We start from the raw sequence: 24,545 nt of genomic DNA on the forward strand, positions 1-24,545 counted from the left end.
TATCCGCAGACTGAAAGTGAAGGGCTAGGAAAAAAAAATACACCATGCAAATGGAAGTGAAAGAAATCTGGGGTACCAATACTTATATCAGACAAAATAGACTTTAAAACAAAAACTGCAACGAGACAAAGAAGTTCACTACATAATGAAAAGAAACAAGCAAGTAGATAAAACAATTGTACATATCTATGCACCCAACATAGAGGCACTAAAATACATAAAACAATTATTAACAGACATAGGAAGAAAATGATGGTAAACAATAATAGCAGGGGACTTTAAGACCACGCTTACATCAATAGATAAAGACAAAAAACAAGTAAACAGATACTTTAAACAACACATTAGACCAGATGGACAGATAGATCTCAAAACAGCAGACAACACACTATTTTCAAGATCAAATGGAACATTCTCCAGGACATCTTACATGGTAGGCTATAAAATAAGACTTAATAAATTTAAGAAGACTGAAGTCCTATCAAAATCTTTTCTGACAAAAATAGTATAAAACTAGAAATCAATTACAAGAAATAATCTGGAAAATACATGGAGACAAATAAAAATAAAAACACAGCCCTCAAAATCTTTGGGAGGCAGAAAATAGAGTTTTAAGAGGGAAGTTTATTGCAATACAGGCCTACTCAAGAAATGAGAAAAATCTCAAAAAACTAACCTTACCTGAAAGAGCTAGAAAAAGAACAAGAGAAGCTAGTAGAAGGAAAGAAAAATAAAGATTAGAGCAGAAGCAAATGAAATAGAGATGTGAAACAAACAATAGAAAAAAGCAAAGAAACTAGGAGCTAATTCTTTGACAAAATTAATAAATAAGCCAGAGAAACAAGAAAAAAAAAGGACTCAAATAAAGGAAATCAGAAATGAAGGATGAGAAGTCACAACCAACATCACAGATACACAAAGAATTCTAAGAAAATACTATAAAAATCATATTCCAACAAATTGTAAAAGAAATGGATACATTTGTAGAAATATACAATCTCCCAAATTGAATCAAGATAATACAGAAAATTTTAACAGATTACTACTAATGAAATTAAATCAGTAATTCAAAAATTCCCAACAAACAAAAGTTCAGGAACAGACAACTTTACCATTGAATTCCACCAAACATTTAAGGAAGAGTTAATACATATTTTTCTCAAAACATTTCAGAAGATAGAAGAAGGTAAAATTGAAAAATTCATTCTATGAGACCAGCATTTGTCTGATATCAAAACTAAAAGACATTACAAACAAAAAGACAAAAAATACTACAGGCCAATATCTCTAATGAACATAGATGAAAAAAATTCTCAACAGAATATTAGCAAACAGAACTCAATAATACATTAAAAACATCATTCATCATGACCAACTAGGATTTTTTCCAGGGATGTGAGGTCATTAAATATTCACAAATCAATGTGATGCAACAAGAGGAAGGAAAAAAATACATATTTCAATAGATACAGAAAAAAATATTTGACAAAATCCAACACTGCTCATAATATTTACAGGGAACATACCTCAACATAATAAAGGCCATATATGAAAAACTCACAGCTAACATCATACTCAGTGGTGACAGCCTATGAACATTTCCTCTAAGATCAGGAATAAGATAAAGATGTTCACTCTCACTACTTTTATTCAACATAGTATTGGAAGTCCTAGCCACAGCAACCAGATGATAAAAATAAAAGACATCCAGATTGGTAAGGGAAAGTTAAACTGTTACTATTTACAGATGATATACTCTATACAGAAAGCCCTGAAGATGTCACCAAAAATCTATTAAAACTGATGAATTAATTAAGTGCAGGTGCAGGATATAAAATTAATACACAGAAATTGGTTGTGTAAAATAAAGTTGCAAAAAGGATATTAAGAAAACAATCCCATTTACCACTATGCCTAGGAAAAAAAAATTTAACCAAGGAGATAAAAGATTTGTATATGCAAACTATAAAAACTGATGAAAGAAATTAAAAGACTAACACAAATGGATAGTCTACACTCATGAATTAGAAGAATTAATATAGTTAAAATGTCCATATTATACAAAGCAATCTACAGATTCAATGTAATTTCTATCAAAATGTGAATGGCATTGGGGAGCCTGGATGGCTCAGTTGGTTGAGCATCCAACTCTTCAGCTCAGGTCATGATCATGAGATTGGGCCCCAGATTGAGCTCTGTGGTAAACGTGGAGCTTGCTTGGGATTCTCTCTCTCTGCCACCCGCCTCAAAATAAATAAATAAACATTTTAAAAATTCCAATGGCATTTATCACAAAAGTACAACCAATAGTCCCAAACTTTGTATGGAACCACAAATGACTCAAAATAGCCAAAGCAATCTCGAGAAAGATTAACTATAAAGCTATAGTAATCAAAACAGTATGGTACTAGTACAAAAATTGGCATGTAAACCAATAAGACACAATAGTGAGCCCAGAAATAAACCCATGCTTATGTGATCAATTAATCTATAGCAAAGGAAGCAAAAATATACAACAGAGAAAAGACAGTCTCTTTAACACATGATGCTAGGAAAACTGGACAGCTAAATACAAAAGAATGAATCTGAGCCACTTTCTTATACCGTAAAGAAAAACAGAATGGAATAAAACCTAAATGTGAGACATGAAACTATAAAACTCTTAGAAAAAAAAAAAAAAAAAACTAAGCAGTAATTCCTTTGACATCAGCCATTTCTAGACATGTCTCCTCAGGCAAAGGAAACAAAAACAAAAATAAACTATCAGGACCACACAAAATTAAAAGCTTTTGCACAGCAAAGGAAACCATCAATAAAATGAAAAGGTAACCTACTGAATAGGCGAAGATATTTGCAAATGATATATCTGATGAGAGGTTAATATTTAAAATACAGGAAGGACTTCTACAATTCAACATAATAATTTTTTAAAAACAGGAGCAGAGGACCTGGATATTTTTGTAAAAAAGACATGCAGATGGCCAATAGACACATGAGAAGATGCTCCACATCATTAATCATCAGAGAAATGCAAATCAAAGGTACAATGAGATATTACCTTACACCAATCAGAATGGGTAGAATAAAAATAAAGAAAAGAAATAACAAGTCTTGTCAAGGACATAGAGAAAATGCAACCTTTGTGCACTGTTGGTGGGAATATAAATTGGTGCAGTCACTGTGGAAAACAATATGGAAGTTTCTCAAAAAATTAAAAACAGAAATACCATATGATCCATTAATTCCACTACTCGCTATTTACCTAAAGAAAAACGCTAAATCAAAAAGATACACATATCCCTATGTTTACTGCAATATTATATATAATAGTCCAGATACGTAAGTGACCCAAATGTTCATTGATAGATGAATGGATAAAGAAAACATGGTGTGTCCTGTGACTTTGCTGAATTCATGTATCAGTTCTAGCAGACTTTTGGTGGATTCTGTTGGGTTTTTCATGTATAATGTCATTTGCAAAAAGTGAAAGCTTGATTTCATTTTTGCCAATTTTGATGCCTTTGATTTCCTTTTGTTGTCTGATTGCTGATGCTAGCACTTCCAACACTATGTTGAACAACAGCAGTGAGAGTGGACATCCTTGTTGTGTTCCTGATCTCAGGGGGAAAGCTCTCAGTTTTGAGGGTGATATTAGCTGTGGGCTTTTCATAAATGGCTTTTATGATGTTTAAGTATGTTCCTTCTATCCCGACTTTCTCAAAGGTTTTTATTAAGAAAGGATGCTGAATTCTGTCAAATGCTTTTTCTGCATCGATTGACGGGATCATATGGTTCTTTTCTTTTATTAATGTGATGTATCACATTGATTGATTTGCGAATGTTGAACCAGCCCTGCAGCCCAGGAATGAATCCCACTTGATCATGGTGTATAATAATTTTTTTTTTTTTGCTGTTGAATTCGATTTGCTAGTATCTTATTGAGAATTTTTGCATCCATATTCATCAGGGATATTGGCCTGTAGTTCTCTTTTTTTGCTGGGTCTCTGGTTTAGGAATCAAAGTAATGCTGGCTTAATAGAATGAGTCTGGAAGTTTTTCTTCCCTTTCTATTTTTTGGAACAGCTTGAAAAGGATAGGTATTATCTCTGCTTTAAATGTCTGGTAGAATTCCCCTGGAAAGCCATCTGGTCCTGGGCTCTATTTGCTGGGAGATTTTTGGTAACTGATTCAATTTCTTTGCTGGTTATGGGTCTGTTCAAGTTTTCTATTTCTTCCTGCTTGAGTTTTGGAAGTGTGTGGGTGATTAGAAATTTGACCATATCTTCCAGGTTGTCCAGTTTGTTGGCATATAATTTTTCACAGTATTCCCTGATAATTGTTTGTGTCTCTGAGGGATTGGTTGTAATAATTCCATTTTCATTCATGATTTTATCTATTTGGGTCATCTCCCTTTTCTTTTTGAGAAGCCTGGCTAAAGGTTTGTCAATTTTGTTTAGTTTTTTCAAAAAACCAACTCTTGGTTTCATTGATCTGCTCTACAGTTTTTTTAGATTCTATATTATTTATTTCTGCTCTGATCTTTATTATTTCTCTTCTTCTGCTGGGTTTGGAGTGTCTTTGCTATTCTCCTTCTATTTCCTTTAGGTGTGCTGTTAGATTTTGTATTTGGTATTTTTCTTGTTTCTTGAGATACAGGCCTGGACAGAAATCAGTTGCATTCTTATACACTAATACTTAAGCAACAGAAAGACAAATAAAGAAACTGATCCTATTCACAATTGCACCAAGAAACATAAAATACCTAGGAATAAACCTAAGCAAAGATGTAAAAGATCTGTATGCTGAAAACTATAGAAAGCTTATGAAGGAAATTGAAGAAGATATAAAGAAATGCAAAAACATTCTGTGCTCATGGGTTGGAAGAATAATATTGTTAAAATGTCAATACTACCCAAAGCAATCTACACATTCACTGCAATCCAAATCAAAATTGCACCAGCATTCTTCTCGAAGCTACAACAAGCAATCCTAAAATTTGAATGGAACCACAAAAGGCCCCGAATAGACAAAGTAATTTTGAAGAAGACCAAAGTGGGAGGCATCACAATCCCAGACTTTAGCCTCTACTACAAAGCTGTAATCATCAAGACAGCATGGTATTGGCACAAAAACAGACACATAGACCAATGGAATGGAATAGAATAGAAACCCCAGAATTAGACCCACAAAAGTATGGCCAACTAATCTTTGACAAACAGGAAAGAATATCCAATGGAAAAAAGACAGTCTCTTTAACAAATGGTGCTGGCAGAACTGGACAGCAACATGCAGAAGGATGAAACTAGACCACTTTCTTACACCATTCACAAAAATAAACTCAAATTGACAGGAAACCACCAAAACCCTAGAGGAGAAAGCAGGATAAAACCTCTCTGACCTCAGCCGCAGCACTTTCTTACTTGATACATCCCCAAAGGCAAGGGAATTAAAAGAAAAATGAACTATTGGGACCTCATCAAGATAAAAACCTTCTGCACTGCAAAGGAAACAATCAACAAAACTAAAAGGCAACCAACAGAATCGGAAAAGATATTTGCAAATGACATATCAGATAAAGGGCTAGTATCCAAAATCTATAAAGAGCTCACCAAACTCCACACCCGAAAAACAAATAACCCAGTGAAGACATGGGCAGAAAACATGAATAGACACTTCTCTAAAGAAGATATCCAGATGGCCAAGAGGCACATGAAAAGATGTTCAACATCACTCCTCATCAGGGAAATACAAATCAAAACCACACTCAGATACCACCTCACGCCAGTCAGAGTGGCTAAAATGAACAAATCAGGAGACTATAGATGCTGGCGAGAATGTGGAGGAACAGGAACCCTCTTGCACTGTTAGTGGGAATGCAAACTGGTGCAGCCAGAGTCTGGAAAACGGTGTGGAGGTTCTTCAAAAAATTAAAAATAGATCTATCCTATGACCCAGCAATAGCACTGCCAGGAATTTACCCAAGGGATACAGCAGTGCTGATGCATTGGGCCAGTTGTACCCCAATGTTTATAGCAGCACTTTCAACAATAGCCAAATTATGGAAAGAGCCTAAATGTCCATCAACTGATGAACAGATAAAGAAATTGTGGTTTATATACACAATGGAATGCTATGTGGCAATGAGAAAGAATGAAATATGGCCTTTTGTAGCGATGTGGATGGAACTGGAGAGTGTTATGCTAAGTGAAATAAGTCATACAGAGAAAGACAGATACCATATGTTTTCACTCTTATGTGGATCCTGAGAAACTTACCAGAAGACCACAGGGGGAGGGGAAGGAAAAAAAAAGGTTAGAGAGGGAGGGGGCCAAAACATAAGAGACTCTTAAAAACTGAGAATTGAGGGTTGATGGGGGTGGGAGGGAGTGGAGGGTGGGTGATGGGTATTGAGGAGGGCACCTGTTGGGATGAGCACTGGGTGTTGTATGGAAACCAATTTGACAATAAATTTCATATTTAAAAATAAATAAATAAATAAACAAACAAACCTTGAGGAAATAAATAAAAGAAAAGAAAACTTTGTGTGTAAACACACAGACATATATACACACACACAATGGAATACTACTCAGCCATAAGAAAAATATGAGATCATGCCATTTGTGACAACATGATAAACCTAGAGGATATTATGCTAAGTGAAATAAGTCAGAGAAAGACATACAACATATGATTTCATTTATATGTGGAATCTCAAAAACAGGACCCATACAGAGAGCTGATAGTTGCCCAAGGGGAGGGAGTGGGGGATAGACCAAATGGGTGAAAACAAGTAGGAGATACAGGCTGCTAGTTATGGAGTGAATACATCATGTGGATAAAAGGTGCAGCATAGGAAATATACTCAATGGTAGTTTAATAGAATTGTATCATGGCGGATGGTAGCTATACTTGTGGTGAGTATAACATAATGTATACTCTTGTCCAATCACTAGTTTGTACACCTGAAACTAATGTAACATTGTGTGTCAACTTCAATAAAATACACAAAGGTGGGGACTAGGTGCCTCTGTCTGTTAAACATCTGACTTAGGTTCAGGTCATGATCTTGAGGTTCGTGGGTTTGACACTCATATCAGGTTCTGTGCTGACTGCTCTATTTCTCTCAAAAATAAACAAACATTAAAACAATTTACAAAAATACAAAGGGAATAAGGATAAAATCTAAAAGGAGTTGTCTTGAATAAAGTGGACCTTCACTGATTACCTAAAATGGCAGATCATAATCAATAATAAACTGATAACAAAACAGCAAAGTATATCTTGAAGTTACTAAAATTCAAGTACAGAGTCTTATAAGCATTTAGTTTTAAGAACCCAGCTATAGTAGGAAGAAAAACTATTTTGGCCATGACTTCTCCAAAAGCAATGGAAAGTGTCAGAAAGTTATTAAATATCTGCAACAGAAGTAGTTGTCAGAGTGAGGTCTGTGCTCCTTAGAGGGCTCTAAAAACTTTCGGTGGCTTATAAGGTCAACTGTTTTGTTTGTTTTTTAAAGTTTATTTATTTTTGAGGGGGTGGAGAGGGCATGCACCTGTATGAGAGGGAGGAACAGAGAGGGAACCCAACCAGGCTCTGCACTGACAGTGCAGAGTCTGACATGGGGCTTGATCTCATGAACCATGAGATCATGACCCAAGCTGAAATCACGAGTTGGATGCTTAATCAACTGAGCTACCCAGGTGCCCCTAAGATCAATTGTTTTTGGTTTTTTTTTTATAGATATATTAAGATATCAATTCTTTTTTTTTTCATTTTCTATGACTGCATAAAAGAGATTTTGAGAGACTATGTGACATAGGATATTGCAAGAGATTGCAGAAGTGGAGAGGAGTGTCCATTCATTTTCTATTAAACTGAATATTCAATAGATTTGCAAGAGTTTAAAATGATGTGGTTAGAAAAGATGTTTGATGCAATGTTAATCTTCTTAAATTTATTCATACCTGTTTTGTGATCTTACAGTATGTACTGTTGAGAATATTCCATGTACGCTTGAGAGGGTTTTATTTCTTGAATTAACAACCTTGAGTCAGACATTTCAATTTTCTAAACTCTGGTTGCTTTATTTATAAAATAAGCAATGTGCTATGGTTTTATAATTCCCAACACCACCCTCTCTGTGATTCTAAGTGGGGTTCCCTCTCTTGCCAGTACTGTCAGAATTTCTCTTCTGCAATTCATTCTCCCAGAGCATTTTCAGTGAGGCCTTCAGCAAATTAATGCATTTCCTCTTCTAGTTACATTTGCATTTCAAATGAGGACTACTGTAGAGATTTATGTTTGGTAATCCTTCCCCAAAACCCACACTATCCAGAAATATAGAAAAGGGTGACCAAATAAGTGGAGGACATATTCTGGACATATTTAATATTTATTATACAGCAGGCATTCTGCTAGATACTGCCGTTATCTATAAAGGATATAGTAAGCAGCTAAACAAAGGGATAGCAAAGGTATAGCATAGAAGAAAAAGGTGCTTAACAGAACAGGCTAAGATAAATGTTACCAGAAGCATATACAGAAATAAGTAAAGCTTATTGCCAGGGATTTGTGGGAGTTTCTCAGAAAACCAAATGACTAAAGGACATGTCCTAATTTCTAATAAGAAGAAGAAGAAGATTTTATCCTAAGGAAGAGAAATATTAAAATTCTTTTCCTAATATCTAGCTTCTCCAAATAGAAGTCTTTGTATATATCCCTAACATTCCAACCAAATATTGATAGCTTGGTGATTCGTTCATTCTACAAAGATATGAAATATCCAAAGAATATCAAGAAAAATAGAGCAAAACATCTTTATCTTCAAAAAGATCTCAATTGTCTATTTTTCAAAGTCACTTTACTCTTACATATCTAACATTTCTTCTGGTGAGTAATTGTGCCTGATGTTTTGTTTCCTTAACTTAATTTTCTTTCTGGCTCACTTCATCAGAATTGAGAAAGTACTTTTCCAAACTCTCATAAACTGCTACTCATTTTTAAATATCACCCCTCCCATCTTATATATTTTCTCTAGGTATGTTTTAAAGAGTGAAGAGCCACGTTCAAATTCCAGATTTGTCAGCTGCATGCTAGGGAAACTTGGGCAAGCTGCTCAATTATTCTGAACATTCAATGCTTTATAAATTATAGGCACTGTATGTAAATTTTCAGCACAATACTTGGTACATAGTAGACATAACAATAACTAGATCAGTTCTCTACATGTAATGTGAAGGTTGCCTGCTCTCTCATACCACTGCAAGGTAGAGAATATACTCTGCCTCTACAGCTCCCAGTCACTGGTAATCTAATTAGTGTTGAGGTAAATTCCTGCCAGGTTTTCACTGCTCCAAACTGAAAGATAGGGGAGCACTATGCAGCCTGATTCTGCCTAATCCTGTGTTCTTTTAACATTTTTTTTATTATTACATCTGGAACTCAACTTTTGCAATTAAACATCATAAATGTATTGCTATTGTCAAATACTCTTTGGTTTTCCCATTTAAAAAAAAAATGGCTGTGAAGAAAATAGCCTCTTGTGTCTCACGCATGAATTGAAGAAGACCAAAGGATATCAGATAAATATTCATAATATCAACTCTTCCTCCAAAGGTCACTTCCTCTCTTGAACCTTTCTTTGACCTAGATTCCTACCATTCTCCTCCTGTATTAAACATAAGTTCAATTTTATAGTCTTCACAGATATTTTCAGTACCTTCTTACCTCCTAGAAGAAAGCAAACTACGGACCTTGTGAGTGATGCACACTGGCATTTGGCAATTTACTTAAATACCAATTTGATTTGTGGAGCTTACTCATTTTTGCAGGAAACATACAGTTCAGCAAGTAAAAGTCAGAATTATTTTCCGTATCACATGGATCTGACCACGTAAGATGAAAATAAAAGCAGCAAATGTGTTCATTAATTAATGGGGCTTAGGATGGTGCACGCCTCCCTTAGCCTGAAATGAGATCATGCGTTTCCCTTGAGATATGATCAAGTGACTTTCTGAATAAGGATAAAAGTGTTATTTTTCTATCAGCTCTATTTTATAATTCTAGTAAAAGACTATCAAATTTTACTCATGATATTTTTAAACCTATTTAATAGTCCCAGTACTATTCTATGTTAATGACATAGTTTTACTAGGAATTGAAGTTGGGCTCAAAGGAGTATAATTTCCAAGGGCATATTTCATAGTACTTCATAAGTTATTTTATTCATTCGGTCTCACTTTATTGGCCTCTTTAATATATTGGCTGTATTATAGTACAAGGCTCACAGTAGACCCAAACTCTTCTCACAAAGACCCTGTGTTTATATTTACTATGCTTTAATTCAAGGTGCCCTAAACATATTAAGGGTCCTGGTGGTTCGAATGACAATGTGAAAATTCCAAGGTTATTTGAGAAGGCAATTGATGTTACTATAGGGAAGAATAGCAGTTGCAAATACATATTATTATACATTTATTTAAATATTATTTTAGACCAGGTCCACAATGAATTATCCACATTTCCAAGTCCATAAAGCTCTAAAAACTAAAGGACTTGCTTTTACTTTTCAATTTTTTTGTTTGATGCCAAAATTCATTTAGCAGCTAAACCTGACACAAATAGAAATGAGGCTATTATCAAATTTTTATTTATCCCACTTAATATGAATGCTCCTATGTTTTGCTATAGATATATTAATGTAGAGAATATCGTCCAAGACTTTTCTGGGTATTACATTGTAAGTGGTATATATGTCATACTAAATTTAAAAATTAGTGTAGGATAGTACGCATAAAGAATAATATACATGTGTATTAGTTTTCTAGAGCTGTCATAACAAAATACCATAGACTGAGTGGCTTAAACAACAAAAGCTTATTTTCTGGATGCTAGAAGGCTAAGACCAAGGTGTTGGAAGATTTGGTTTCTTCTGAGACCTGTCTCCTTGGCTTGCAGATGACTGCCCTCTCACTAGACCTTCACATAGTCTTTTTATTAGGCATGTTTGCCCTTTTTTTCTGTATGGCCCAACCTCTTCTTCTTATAAGGATATCAGTCAAATTGGATTAGGGCCCATCCTAGGGGCCTAATATTAATTTAATCACTTCTTTAGAAACCTTATCTCCAAATACATTAACATTCTTAGGTATTAGGGCTTCAACATATAAATTTTAAGGGGACACAATTCAGCCCATAGCAACATGTACAGTTTGGTAAAAGTTTCACACACACCATTGCTGGCACCACAGAACCCCCCTGTGTTCCCTTCTAGTCACCATCCATGCACCACCAAGGGGAATCTATGCTGACTTATGTTTGCATAGATTAAATATTTTTTTCTCTTGTATTTTATATTAATGGAATAATATATGCTCCTGTGTTTAGCTTCTTTCAATTAGCTTCACACACAATGACTTGTATAGCTGTAGATGGTTTATTCAGATTATTTATAATAATTGATTTTACTGGTAAATCGGTTGTTCAATTTACCACTAACGAGCATTTGGACAGTTTCCAGTTTGGAGCTACTGCAAATGACACTGCTATGAACTTTCTTTAACATGTCTTTTAATGAATACTGTCAAAGAGCAGAAATGTTGGGCATAGGGTACCCTTATGTTCAGCTCTAGTAAATCTGCTACACTGTGTTTCAAAGTTGCCAGACAACTTGAAACTACCATTGAACAATACCATGCATGTGGTGTCTATTTCATAATGAAGGATACTATAATTCAGACTATAGGAAATCAAAGATGTCATAGGGAGAGAGAAAATGGGAACCTCCAAAACAGTTATTGATGATTTTAAGAAGTAATACATACATTAGATTAGAATGCATAGTACTATTATCCTAACACTAAGAAGGATAAAAATGAACATGGTTGTCTTTTATAACACTTAACTTAATGAACACGAACAATAGCTATTGGTTTTAAATGATCAGAGATCAGAAATAAAAGAAAGAAATTTCCGACTCAAGGGGCAATGTTTAGACCATATTATAACTGATTACCAAATAAAATTTTAAGGCAATCTTTCTTCCAGGAACAAAATGATTTTAAAACAAAATTTTAGTGCCCGGGGGCTCAGTTGGTTAAGCATATGACTTTGGCTCAGGTCATGATCTCACCATTCCCAAGTTCAAGCCCAATGTTGGGCTCTGTGCTGACAGCTCAGAGCCTGGAGCCGGTTTCAGATGCTGTGTCTCCCTCTCTCTGCCCCTCCCCTACTTGTACTCTGTCTCTTTCTGTGTGTGTGTGTGTGTGTGTGTCTCAAATAAACAAACATTAAAAAATAAATTAAATAAAATTTTAAAATGTTGTGATGATTGCTTAAGAATCCAAATACATCACTACCCTCCAAACTTTGAAGAGTGTTCATGAAAATGAGGGTGCTTGTCACTTCTCCATTTGCTCTCAATTCATTCCCTGAACTTCTCCCAACCTAATTTGCATTGATAGTTACTGAATCCCTTAAATTGTCTTTCCAAGGATCATTTACTAAGACGGTTCTAGTTGGATTAAGCCAATAGAAACACCATAAGGGGTTTGGAGAACTCAAAGAAAGCAAATGACTAGCACTCTATTTCTACTCCATTTTTCCAATTCCCATCAGGCAGCTTCCACCATAGTTCCAATTTCCACTGGTTGGACGTGACTCTGGTCATATTGTTAGGTAGAAGCTAGACATGAGCAGTGGAAGGACCACCCCAAGATAGAGTCCCAAGTCTTTGAAGGAGAATAATAGAGGCACAAGCTTTGAAGGGGGATTATAGAGGCAAGGACGGTGATAAAACAAACAAACACTACACATTATAAGCTGAAGAGTTCAACATCCTAACCTTGTGGCTTCCAAGACCTTGGGTCTGACAAATCAAGAGCCACAGGTGCAGAAAATGTATTCTCCTCTTCCAACTCTGCCCCAGGGTAACCCCTAGGCTAATGATAATGCATTTGCATTGTGGGAACAGACCCAACTGATGAAGAAACGTTGCCATGACAGTTCCAGTACAAACCTTGCAGGATCAACACTCTCCCAAACCTGGTGGGAAGAGTGTCCCAAAAGATTGGAAGCAGCCTCCATTAGATACCACCATACTGTAGGTCACCACTCCGCCCAGCCCAGAGACACCCAATAATATCCAAATCCAAAACAACCTAGGGGATAGTTTCCTCTCAGGAGCCTGCACACTCTCTCACCTGGATTGTGTACTTTCACTTTAACAAACTACTTTGTGTTTGCTACTTTCCATCTGGCTCTCTTAATTCTGAGCATGGATATTTACATATATCTTCTTGTGAGAGATCCAAGGACCCAGACCTCCATTCATACAATACAGACTGTCTCACCTGTAATCATCCTTGTTTCTTTTTGTTTCAAATCCAAAGGTGATCATGGTCATCTACTCTTAGTAATTTGGGGTTGCCTCACCATCCTCTGTTTGGCTTCCTAGCTCTTCTATTTCCTTGTAATTAATTCACTCTATTGAACTACGTAGGACAAGCTGTTTTGCTAGTTAAACCCTTACCTTTACAGTCTTAGTACTAGCTAGTGGTTCCACTAGCAGTGGTTCCAGACTCTCATTGTGGAGTTCTGGGTTGTATTGCTCTCCTTATGGAGACTGATCATGTAACAGCTCTTTCTTTTTTTCCTAAAGGAAAATGTAATGCTAGTAATCTATGACATGCAAATGCATCAGGATTTTTATATCATCACATATCACTTTTTAGATAAAACCCCAATTTAGGAAAAGCTTTGAGATCTCAAGTATTGGCTGGCTGCTTCTAACAATTGTGAAGAGCTTTATAAAAGACAAAAATAGGCTCAGGTTTTTAAGCAGGCTTTTAAATGGTCATCTCAAGAAATCAGAAAATGACAGAGTTCCCATTATACCTTAAATACGTATCTTATTTTGTAATAGTTATAAGGCAGGCATGGCTAAAAGTCTGACCCAAAATCTAATTAGGCTGATTACAGAATGAAAACATAAATCAAATGCATAATACTGCCATGTTTTTATTTTTATATTAGGATTTGGGCATTGCTTTGGAAGAGTGGAACTGGGGATCAGAAAAACTGGGAAGACAAATCTGAAGAGAGTTCAGCCTTCAATTTTTGCCCAACCTTACTCACCCGAAGAACCCTTCCTTCACTCTCCAAGGAGACTAGTCTTTCTTTTCTTAAAACTTTGCAATAAGGTTATCTTAGATGTTTATTTACAGGAAAATACCTATTATGCTCAATTTTATACCATTTGTTGCTTCAAGATTGGCAATTAGAGGAACATTGGAAGAAATTTTGAGGAAATTTTGATGATTCTTACAACTATTCTTTGATTAGATATTAAAATGTATTTATTTGGTTCATATCTGTGGAGTTGATAAATGGAAATCACTTATCATAGGCATTTATGATAGGCTTGCAGAAAGTATATGCTAAAAAATCAAAAGGTACCAACTAGTGTCTTACGTATGATAGAAGATATTCATCTAAATATGTGGCTTTTTTAAAAGATAATTAAGCACTTGTTTAAAAATAAACTGGTATTTTACTTGATATTTTGTAAAAAAAATTTTGAGTACATGTTTTTATGAAAGTTGAAATTATTATTAGTCATTTGTCATATTAACTATAATTTTAACTTATGCTAAGGAGACTGGGAAATAGAAAGGTTGAAGGATTTTACAGTGGCACATATGATCAATGATCTTTAAGGTCTCATTTTCCATAATGTTCTATTGTTTATATCCTGGTAGGTTCTGTTTCTGTATATCTATATTATGATGAAAATGTATGTGATTCACCTATGAATCCTGTTCCAACAGAATTAACTTATACCTCTAAGATTCATGAGATTAGGAATTATGTTGGTGTTTATATCTTCCATTTTATTCAGCATTCCTTTTTACATTACATTAGCAATTTGTAGTGGTCATTCTGTTTTCTGCTATTTCCAGTTTTCCTCCATCATGGCACAGAGTAGGAGTAAACTTCTTTACCTCTTAAAGTTAGGCATGACTGTGAGTTGCTTAGATGATGAAAAGTCATCAGAAGCACCTAACAGTATCATCCCTGGGACATCTAACTTTTTCTCTGTCAGAGTAAACAGAGATGCTGTTCATGGTCTCTAAATGTGGACAAAATGAAGCACAGTCCTTTCTTGAAGATATAGCATTGTTTTAATCCCCTGAGATTTTGGGGTTGTCTGTTAAAAAACAGTTTTGGGGGTTGTCTGTTAGCCAGTACAGTACTTTTTAATCCTGTCTTAATCATGGTATCTTTTCTTCATTTAAAGATATGCCAGATGGTAACACTTGAAGTGGCTATTTTGGTGAAAGGGCTGAAGGGCTTGATTGTTCAGGATCTATTAGTCCATCCACTCCTATGAGCTGAGCTGTCTAGGGCCATCCCTCTGGCTCCATCAAAACTCAGTTGAGCACAGTTTAAAAACTGAGTCAGAAATCAGGAGACTTTGGCTTAATCACATCTAATATTTGATGATTCATATACTGTCTTTATTAAATATTTTATTCTTTTAAAAATATCTCAAATTTATTTTCTTACAGGATATATGTACTGCAGGTGTAATTCTTAAATCCTATCTCATATTGGTTGTAGAATAAGATTTGAAATGAGGGATGAAAAATATTTGGTTTGGCGTTATGGCTTTGTGGGTGTGTATGTGTGTTTTAAGAAATGCAGTAAAAATATATAATGAGATGGTACTTTTATGGTTTCTGATCAAATGTATTTTCTGAATCATAAAGCACTATGAGAACATAAAGTTATTATTTTAATTAAGATAATGCATTTAGAGAAAACAAGTTTAAGACTATTTTTTAAGATGATGGGCTCTGAGCTCTTAGCTCCAATCTGGGAAAAGGAAACTGAATGACTTGGCTTTTTTCCCCCTTAATGTGCACAAAAAGACTAAAACGGCTGGGCAGCATTAGGAAGGGTAGGAAACTAACACAAAACATAAGCTTATCCTACTGTGAAATTATTGTGAGGCCCCATCTGCAATATTCTATAGTGTGATTGCTAGAGAAATGAAAGATATAATGTAGATGGAAAAAGCTTAGAAGAGGTAATTTAAATGGCCAAGATGATGGAATGTCTCCATGAAAAACCAGAAAATTAGGACTCTTCAGTTTGAGAGAATGAATGTGAGGACAGTAATGATTAAAGTGAATAAACTAATCTCTGAGGCTCATTCTAGCACAAGGAAATCTTGAAGGAAATGACTAAATAGTAATGATAGCTCACTTTATTGAATACTAACAATTTACCAGATTCATACTAAAGGCTTTATCCATGCTCATGCAACCCTCAAAATAATTTTATGAACAGAAACTATTATTTTCCTCACTCTGTAGATGAGGAGACTGAAGGCAACCTAGTTAACTTATATAACACTGTATTAAAAACCTGGGCTAGTATCTGAATTCTTAAGGTAAAGATAAGTGAATGATTTTCAATTATATATAGGATTCTTCTAGATTGTTCATTAAAAATATGGATTCCTGGTCCATCCTAAGCTACTTTAATTTAGTGTATCTGGGGTGAAGCCCAGAAGTATATATCTTAAAAATACTTGGCACCTGGATGGCTCAGGGTTGAGTGTCCCACATTGGCTCAGGTCATGATCTCACAGTTTGTGAGTTTGAGCACCACATTGGGCTCTCTGCTGTCAGCAGAGAGGCTGCTTTGGATCCTCTGTCCCCCATTCTCTCTGCTCCTCCCCTACTTGTGCTCTGTCTCTCTCAAAATAAATAAACTTAAAAAAAAATAAAAATACCACAGGTACTAATATAAATGTGTTCATGACCCACATTTGGAAAAATACCAGTTTGGTAGATAATTACTTTCTGGAAATCCATTTAATGGATGTTTGACTTTGGCCAAATAATTTAATTTGGAAAACCTCACTTTCCTAATCCACAAAAGATATAATAATACTAATATCATTACCTTTTACCAAGCAATCATTTTTTTCAAATGTTGTTTATTTTTGAGAGAGAGAGAGAGACAGAGTCTGAGAGGAGGAGGGGCAGAGAAAGATTGAGGGAGACACAGATTCTGAAACAGGTTCCAGACTCTGATCTGTCAGCACAAAGCCCAACACGGGGCTCGGGCTCAGGAACAAGGAGATCATGACCTAGACCAAAGCCTGACGCTCAACCCACTGAGACACCCCGGTGCCACAAATATCATTACCTTTCAAAGGACTAAACAAATTGCCCATTAAAAGTGCTCATCATGGAACAATACATATTAGTTCTTATTTGTAAGCAAAGTTAGCTATGGCTGTAGTACATCCATAATTTTTCTACTAAGTAAAATTGCTGCTGTTTCTTACACAAATTTTGAATCAACACAAACATTTTAACTTTCCATATGAGTTTGCTAAATTTATTACATGGCCCATTCTCTAATTTTTTAAGTACTTTCTTTTTTTGGTAGTTTTGATATGTTTTGATATTTCTGTAATTTACCCTTTTCCCTTATGTAAAACTTCCCTTGACTGTTCCAATCCACAATAATCACTAGCTAGGTCCATTTATAGAATCCCTGCTACTTGTCAGGCACTTTATACCCCACAAGGTAAGTGTTATTATCTAAGCTTTATAGGAGAGTCAAACAATGTACTTAAAGAAGAGGTATAAAATTCAGGACCCAGAAACAAAATGAAATTCTACTGATAAAACTCAAGTTCAGTTCACTACACTATCTCTTTGACTCAAAGCACTTTACACTTTCTACAACTCACTGCTTTTACAATTTTCTGGTGGTATTATTGAATAATTTTTATATGTACTTATCAATTTTAAGAATTGTTACATCTTATAAATAACTGAAGAAACCTATACTTCACATAAATTATTTTTAACCCTCAGAACTGCTATATAAGTTGGATGCATTTATTCCCCAGTGCCCTGAAGTCAAAAAGGTAGAAGCTGAAGGAGATGATGATTTGAACACAAGATACACAAGGTGTATACACCTTGTGTATCTTGTGTCAAAGTCTACTTTTTTCTTTTGTAATCATTTATTTCAAAGTTATTTGAGTGTTTACAATAAACCAGGCTTTAACAATAGCTTGGGATATACTTGTGCACATAGTAGAAAATCCCCTGACTTTACACAGCTAACATTGTTTTGGAATGTGGTCTCTCCTTCTTTGTCTTCATTGTGAGTTGTTCGCTGCAGCAGCTAAAGATAACCAACAGAGCCAGGTGCAAGATTTCTCAAGCAGAGAGGCCTAAAGCATACTTTTAATTGAGTAAACTTGTAGTAGCTTAACTCAAAGGATAAGAACACATTATTTATTAGGGCAAGTTAGTAGTTAGCTTTACTCCATCCCAGGGTTTGAGAGTAATCTCTTCTCCCAGATTTCCCCAATGCAAGGCTGAGTGAAAATGTTATAGCACTTTTAGAATAGTTATTCTAACAACTAAAAAAGTACTTATCTCATTGCATTAAAATCAGTTGTCTTTTTTTTTTCCTTAAATCATGCTTTGAGTTTTTTGAGGGCTAGCTTCAATTTTTTTAAATTTATATCCACAGTAATATCTAGCTAATAGCAGAAAGGAAACAAATTTCTGTTGAAATAAGGAGCCAGATATCTTACCTAGTAATCTAATAAGTGCATGGCATTCTAAGAAAGGAAGGGAGAGAGAGACAGGGAGGAAGAAAAATATACAAAGCACATACATGAATCCTTATAAATTGAACAACTCACACATCTAGAATAACAATCCCTTCTAAGACATGAGTAGTCAGAGGGCTTAAGCTTAAATTTTCAACTCTGCCACTTTCTATTTGATCTGAGATAAATTTAACCTCTCTAAGCTAAAATGTGTTATGTACAGAACTCATAAGATTAGACAGTCTTAAAACTAAAATGAGATAATATATGTATAATTACAGATATGTCACTGTATGTGAAAGTAGGAATATATAATAATACCTTCTCGTGGGTTATCAACATACTCATATAAAAAGTAGTATAGTTCAGTGATTTAGAAACCAAGCTCTCAAACCGAAAGACTGAAATTAAAATCCAACTCTACCACTGTATAGAAGTGTGATCTTAGACATATTTCTTGAAATCCTGAACCTCAGTTTCCTCAATTCGAAAAAAAATTGTTACTTATACCTATGTATAATGTTGCTATGATAATTACATGAGAAAATGTACATAAAGTTATTAGCATTGTGCCATAAATTAGGAAGCCATAAATAGTTCAATATCTCATTTTTACACATGTGTACAATTAAATGTTACACATTCCAGCATCATGCTAAAAGAACATGAAAAAGACTAAAAAATATCCCATGAATTTCTTCTACTTAAAGTTTTATTATTTGTATAGATGTCAGTGACTGTGAGAATGTTCATTTCTTTTTTTTTTTTTAATATTTATTTATTTTTGAGAGGGAGAGAGAGCACAAGCATGGGAGGGGCAGAGAAAGAAGTAGACACAGAATCAGAAGCAGTCTCCAGGCTCTGAGCTGTCAGCACAGATCCCTGACACAGGGCTCGAACTCATGAACCCCGAGATCATGACCTGAGTGGAAGTCAGATGCTTAACCGACTGAGCCACCCAGGCACCCCAGAGAATGTCCATTTCTAATCTTTAATATACAATTGTTAAACAGCTGTTGCTCCAGAGGAACTGTATTTGCTTTTTCTGTTTGATTTAAGAAACAGATTCTTAAAATATAGTCAACTAACCTAATTCAAATATTAATTGAATAATTTTTTCCTGCATCATGAAAATGATAGAAAACAAAATATATTGCTTTACTATTTATTCATATTTAGAATTTGAACAAAAGTGAGATCAAGGCTTTGAATCCAATGTTTTCTCACTCCTTCTAAAAGGGCAAGACCATGTAAAAATCTGCATTTGGTTTCCCTTACACATCTTGAATGTATTTCATGTATTTTTAAAAATGTTTTCTTATGATCTATTTTCTCACCAATCTCCACATGCCTGATGGAAGATGTAAAAAAGCTATTCCATATGCTTTGTGTAAAATATGTTGGAGAAAATTGGGCACGAAATGGTCTACTTAGAAAAAAAATAGAACAATTGCATGATTTTTCCATCAGAAGAGGCAAATTATATTTAATTGGTCCTTTCGGCTTTAAATTTCCAGATTCAAAATTCAGGTGATTTAAAATTTAGTAAACAATGATATAATTGGTCTTTTACTATTGGCTTATAAAGAGAAGCATGAGTTACTAGAGATGCAGTTTCTAAGGTAATTTATATCAAAGTTATGACAAATTAAGAATTATGCAAAAAACATGTGTAAGATTTTATCTAATTTAATAATTAGTAATGTATGCACCAAATAGCTCCCATAAAGAATTCAAGCAGCTTTAAATGAAATAATATTTCCTATATAGTTTTATAGTTTAATGTTCTCTAGACTTTATAATAAGGGGTTCTTCAATTGGATATTAGTTGATAATCCTCCTAACCCAAGAGAATTATTAATTATTATCCTTTTACAGATGAGGAAAGTGAGGTGGAAAGCCATGAAAGCCATGAAAGTTTTACAAAAGTGAGTAGCCAAAATTAGGATTTAAATTCTGATCTAATTCAAATGTAAAGCCCTTTCCACTATTTATCAATGTCTCTGTAGGACCTCCCCTGGAACACATCACTCACAAGTCATTAAGTCCTCTAAGTGATTCCACATATACACAGAGAGAAGAAAGTCTAATGATACATAAAATACAATAGTGGAATATGTATTATTATTTTCAAATATAACCAAAAGAACTTTATCTAGGTAAACTTCTTATAAGATACTGGCCTAAGAAGTTACCAAAAGAATAAGTGATTTATGGTCAATAGTTACCCTTACTCTACAGAAGCAAATCAATTAGTACTCCTTCATTTACTAACTCATGGTAATGATATAATATTAGAAAATCAAAATGATATGTCTCCTAGATACCTTTCTCTCATTTTGTTAAAATCAACACAAATATATTAGTCAGAAATTAATAATAACATCCACACTAATTCGCTCTTGTTAATGTCTGAATGATGGGAATATGGACCAGAATGGTTACAATAGAAAAGTGAATGGATGAAATACAGAAGACACATTTGATGATACTTGATAAGGGACTGAATACAGAGAGTGAGGAAGAGGAAGTTGTCAGTGGGGACCCCTCATTTTCTGACAAGTGAAACTGGAGGAATAGTAGGGACCCTCAGAAGGAAACTGAAAGAGGATGAGGTGTGAGGTGACTGAATAAGGGGTGACTATAGCCATCCATGCTGAGGAAAGATTAGGTCTAGAAATAAAAAAAAAAAAAAAAAAACAATGTCCTTAGCTAAAGAAGTTGGTGAAGAGGGGTGCCTGGGTGGCTCAATTGGTTAAGTGTTCGACTTTGGCTCAGGTCATGATCGATCTCACAGTTTGTGAGTTTGAGCCCCATGTCCAGCTCTGTGCTGACATCTCAGAGCCTGGAGCCTGCTTCGGATTCTGTGTCTCCCTCTCTGCCTGCCCCTTCCCCACTCACACCCTGTTTCTCTCTCAAAATAAGTAAACTTTTAAAAAAATAAAAAGTTTGTGAGGAATAAATGCATATGGCTAAGAAACGAAAAGTGAGGAGTATGACTCACAACCAATCTTTAAAAAAAAAAAAAATCTCCAACATTGAATCACACAATAGAGAAGAATGAGCCTACAAAGTAGGTGACCTAGGAAATACTAGAGATGTAGAAGGAAAGCCTATATAATTCTAATAACATAGGTGGAAAGGAATCCAAAATGAGAGAGAACATTCACTAAGTGAAATGCTGCTAAAAATAAAATGAATTAAAGCCTGAAATGTCCATTTTATTATATAGAAGCTTCCATATTTATGTTTCCAATTTAACCTATTAATGTATGGTTTTTGGCTATTATTTTCATGCAGAAATGTTCTGCTGGGAAATTAGTTGATAGGTTCCATCAGCTCTTCAGCTTGTAAGCATTAATAAATTTAATTCAATGAGAAAAATGTATGCAGAAATAAGAATACAGGTTCTTTAAGGCTTAATAATTTCAAAACAAGTGCTTTATGTAGGCCCAGATTTATCTTTGAAAGATATTTGCAAATTAGTATAACAGCTTTAAAATAATGTTATTTCTTGAACTCTAAGAATAGGTAAGATTAAGTTAAATAATTTAAGTAAATTTAATTAATTAAAATATTTGCAAAGAATGAAGATTACATTGAGGAATCAATATTCTTTTTGAAATCCTTACTATGTATATTTTGAGTTATTTTTATCTCCTCTTCTTGACCTAAGTACTGTCTAAATACACAGAGTATTTGCTCTGAAAGTATCTCAAACATCACACACACAAAAATAAAGTTACCTTTAAGTCATATGTAACTGAGGTCCATGGAAATCTAGTTTCAATCAGAATAGAAAGTTATAATTTATTGTCCAACTGAGAGTTGCCTCAATATGGAAAATAAAATTTCATAGAAAGCTTTTTGTAGATTCCTAAGGGTGTGGATATGTATGCATGTACACAAACACATAGATTTTAGTATTTCCACATGTGGATAAAGTGCAAATATAAGATATTTACCATACTATCATAAATAAAAATTAGAACAAATCTGTGTCTTTGTGTTTGGGTTTTTAAGTTTGAATGAACAACACTTCTTTCTTCCTTTCTTTTTTTTTTAACGTTTATTCATTTTTTGAGAGACAGAGACAGAGCACGAGCAGGTTGGCGGCAGAGAGAGAGACACACACAGAATCCAAAGCAGGCTCCAGGCTCTGAATTGTCAGCACAGAGCCCAATGCAGGGCTCAAATTCACAACTGTGAGATCATGACCTGAGCTGGAAGTCCGACGTTTAACTGATAGAGCCACCACCCAGGCACCCCTTTCTTCCTTTCTTGAATTGGGAATTGAGACATAAGGCATAAGAGACAAAGATAATGAGATGCAAATAACAGCTTTATGAGAGAAAGGCTGTTTAGAGAATTTGCTTTAAATTTCTGCATAGAGCGCTTACTAGTATTTCAAACTAGAATTAAATATACATAAACAGACCTAAAAATTCAATGCTTCCTCTGGCAAGCTTCAGGCTGAAGGCACAAAAAGTTGTGATTGTTGAAGCTGGCACCAAAATAGAGGGGGGAAGAGGAAGATGACTTGAATGTATATTAATCCTTCTACAACACTTAACAAGTAATTCAGTTCTTTGTTTATGGCGATGAGCCTGTGAATTAATAAGGAAAGAGGCCAAGTATTGCTATAATCCATAAAGTCCTTTTGCTTGCAAATCCGAGCAAAGGAGAAAGGTGGTTCCCCCACTCAGTAGTATGCATTGACAAAATACACATAAATTAATTTTAATAAAAATTTATATGTGGATCTATCAAGTATACCTTAGCATTTCAAGTTTCTTACATTATATTTTTTAAAAGGATGAAATTCTTCCATTCTAAGGGAAAACAAGAATTTAACTAGTAACAAAGACTAATAAGCAAGTAGACTTTTATTGATGCAATGAACTTAAATTTCAGCAAGTTCATATGATCAATGAGAAAAAGGGTGGCCAAAAAAAATAATACATTTGCAGTATGAAGAATGATTATCTGAGAAAATAGGAGGAACCTATTTGTAAATATGTTATATTTTAACACATCCATCTCACACATACCAAAAAAATATATGTTTCTATATCAAGAAGACCATGTATGTGATATATATACACATATATGTATACATATATTAGATTTTATTTTTATTAAATATTTATTTGAATTGTTTTATATATAAAAATCATTTCATATATATGGTCTTCTTGATATACATATGCATATCATTAGCAGATATCAAAATAAAAAATATCATCAACATGACAATGGTGATCTACCATTTGCTAACTTTAATGTTAATGGTGATATGTCAACACCAATGTCAATATAGCATATAAATTCCATCCCAGTCAAAATAATCCAATATCCAGCAAATTATTCTAATGTGAAGACACTCTTAATGGCAAAAACAATTTGCATCTTAACTGGTTTTTAGTTTTTACTATGACATCTGCTATAAAAGGAAGCCACTCAAGAGTTCTTGCCTTTTCTTTACACCTTTGACCTCTCCTTTTCGCTGCCCGTGATTTCAGGCCTCTCAGTACTTTATTGATTCTCTATGGAGAATCTATGGGCCAGTTTCAGTCCAACCAGTAACTGTTACAATTTTGAGCAGAAAATAATCAAAAGTTGATTCTCTAACTTACTATGATAGACTCCAAATATAAGAAACTAGAAAAAAATGAGGCTAGAAACATATGAGAGACAGAAATGAGTGCTACTAAAAATCTAAAAGCCACTTCACCAATGTTAACAGCCCATTCTGGAGAGGATTTTGGCTTCCTTGCCAACTTGTACTTAGAAGCACCTCCTCTCATCTCAGTCACTGACATTATCCCTGCCACACTCTCACTTTATCACCCATTGGGGCTACTTGTTTCTTTTATGGCAACAGAAAAATGAC

The sequence above is a fragment of the Leopardus geoffroyi genome, chromosome B4 (assembly GCF_018350155.1).
Source record: "Leopardus geoffroyi isolate Oge1 chromosome B4, O.geoffroyi_Oge1_pat1.0, whole genome shotgun sequence".
Taxonomy (NCBI): Eukaryota; Metazoa; Chordata; class Mammalia; order Carnivora; family Felidae; genus Leopardus; species Leopardus geoffroyi.